The 2,928-nt window shown below is 30.5% G+C and overlaps 1 long non-coding RNA gene across 1 annotated transcript; it reads right to left on the bottom strand.

Annotated features, from left to right (window-relative positions):
* Positions 254-1,842, bottom strand: LOC110265466. Its single transcript, XR_002351609.1, has 3 exons — positions 1,583-1,842; positions 740-879; positions 254-662 (listed from the first exon to the last, which is right to left on the bottom strand). It is a non-coding gene; the product is annotated as an uncharacterized LOC110265466 (long non-coding RNA).

The raw sequence follows: 2,928 nt of genomic DNA, 5'->3' as shown, positions 1-2,928 counted from the left end.
AGTTCACAAGTAAAATAGAAATGGAACAAATTCTTCTTTAACACTAGTGAGGTTTTGACAGAATGAAAAATGAAGTTAAATTCATCACTTCATGGGAAATATCAGGAGCTTAGCAACTAGAAAAAAATACAATATAGTAATAGCTGGCATGTTCTTCATATTTCATAGGAATATGATATCAGGTCAAAGAAAAACTTAACTTCGTAACTGAAGAATTAATTACAAAAATACTTCATAAACTAATACTGGACATTGGATATTGATAAACCTCAAACCAGAAACATATTTTTTGGTGAGGGAAAGGGATCAAAGACCCCAAACTAGAATAGCCAGAGCAAAATAAAACAATTGACTATTCACCAAGCTCAAGAATCTAGCAGCTATCAATAGACCAATTGGTACATTATCACTATTCGCCACATGCACTAAAGAGAGACATAAATAAAACCTGAAAGTTCATTTTGGCATTTTATCAAACACAAAACTGGCAGCCCATAAATCAATACATACTTAGTAGACTTACTAATTTTCATATTAATGATTGTACAAAATTTAGGCGAGCCATTATATCAAAATATAGACAATAGATACTATATAACTACTCGATGACTGGATAAGTTTCAAACTTGAATCTGGCTTCAGAGTTGACCCAGCTTGAATTCCTGGTAACCAAACTAAATTAGAATGACATATTACAGGTTACAGCACTTCTAAAAAGAAAAGCAACAGTAAAAATTACCTGTTCCTGTAAAGCCTCTCTCAGATGAGATACAAGGCTAGCTCTAGATGATTCTATAGCTGTTAGTTGCTCAATGCAGTCCCTAAGTATGGCATTATGTCTCTGGAGTTCATCCACTACTACAGATCCACGGAATTGCCCTACTCATTGAAGATTAAATAAGTAAGGGATATCCAAATAAAATGAAATCAACAAGACTCCCATTAAATACATTACCTAATAGTCTACTTACATTACAACTAATACACAAGCTGCTTGGATGAAAGTGTAATATCAAATAAATGTAGGGAGTGTATTAAATAAAATAAAATAAATGAAAAAAGATGAAAATAATAATAATAAAAAAATATTTTCTAGTTGTTCAGACTTCAGATCCCCTGTTTCTATGAGGCAGTCACTTGAACAAAACCCATTTGATCCCAAATGATTGTCTAATTTTAGTTACGCACATGAATTGGAAAAATAATAACAAATCTTATGGTTTTATATATAGATTAAAATACTCAAACCAAGCTCGTGAACTAAAGACACACATCAAAGACACATTAATCAAGCATCATCCAAATTGCAGATTCCTTTATCATATCACATCTTAAACTAAAAATAAAAATAAACCAAACGACAGTTCAATTGACGACACATAGCTTCAGTTGCACGAACAAAAATTAGCATTAATAGCAGAAAACTAAATTCGAAGCTTAAGAACTGGAACCGCAAGATCTAAAATAGTGAAAATAATAAGTAACGCAAACGCGAAGATCTAACTTGTAAGAGAATGAAATGAAGGAGTTGTAAGAGAGAGCACAGTAAATCGAAGCTGCGAACGAGTCGACTCGGTGATACCTGAAGGAGCAGATCGGAGCTGCAAAAAGGATCTGAGTCAAAGAACGAGTTCGTGAGCCCTAAATCGAAAATGAGAGAGAAAGATAGAAAGAAATAGGTATGAGCCTTTCTCTTCTCTAAACAACACAAAAAGTGATAGAAGGATCTGAGTCAAAGAGCACAGTTGCTTGATCTGAACTGCGGTGGCGAGGGCGGCAACGACCGCTACAGCGAGCTTCGGCGGGGAGGTTAGGCTCTCTCTTCTCTGAGGCCTCTTTCTTTGGTTTCTCTGAATCTCTTATTTCTTTAGTTTAGATACAAAATTATTCTAATAAAAATAATACTAGCCATAATTTTATATCCACTAAAAATATTTTATTAAAAAGGTAGTGATAGTAATAATAATAATTGTCATTACAATATAATTTTAATAAGAATAATACAGACCATAATTTTATAACCATTAAAATTTTTTCATTAAAAAATATTTTAATGATATAATACTAGTCATAACTCTATGGCCACTAAAAATTTTTTACAAACAAAATTTTTTTTGTATTTATTAGTGACAATAAAGACAATTACCATTATAAGATATAGTAGTAATGACAAATATATAATTGCCGCAAAAACATAACTTAAATTAAGGAATTAATGGCTATTATGTTATTGCCACTAAAAGTTTGTCACTAAAACATATTTTTTTGTAGTGTTGAAATATTATAGCTATTATCCTATAAAAAAATATAATACACAATGGAACTCAATCAAAATAAAAGTTTTTCTTTTTAGGACTATAAAAATATAGTTTCTAATAATAAAAAACTCTACATAAATTATTAGAAAAGTATGGTAATAAAATAGACTAAATCTCTACCGTGATCTCTGAGATTCACATTTTTTTTCATTTTAGTTTCTTAGATTTAAAATCCACTATACTGGTCTCCAAGATCCAACTCTAGGCACCATATTGGTCCATAAATCCTTTCTTACACCAAATAAGTGAACAAAATACTGTGCTACCTTTGACTTGTCACCCTGGACACAGGGCTAAACAGCGTCGTTTCGTTTTGTCATTTAAAAAAAACAAAAACAAAAATATAAAAAAGAATTTATATGATGCGCAAATCGTTTTATCTTTTCTTATTTTCAAAACGACCTCATTTTTTTCTATTTAAGTGCCAAAATAAAACGATGCTATTTAGCCAAATAATTCCAAGAAAAATCGAAAAGGAGGATACAAATTAAAATAGCAACAAAATTTTTAAATATTTCTGTAAGGAAAAAACAACATAATCACTTGAAATATACTGGAACCAATATAAAAATAATAATAAAAAATATAGAAATTAATTCACATGGTAAAA

Source organism: Arachis ipaensis, chromosome B08, assembly GCF_000816755.2.
Source record: "Arachis ipaensis cultivar K30076 chromosome B08, Araip1.1, whole genome shotgun sequence".
NCBI classification, from domain to species: domain Eukaryota; kingdom Viridiplantae; phylum Streptophyta; class Magnoliopsida; order Fabales; family Fabaceae; genus Arachis; species Arachis ipaensis.
The sequence above is the reverse complement of the archived record's forward strand: the minus strand, read 5'-3'. Positions and strand labels throughout refer to the sequence as shown.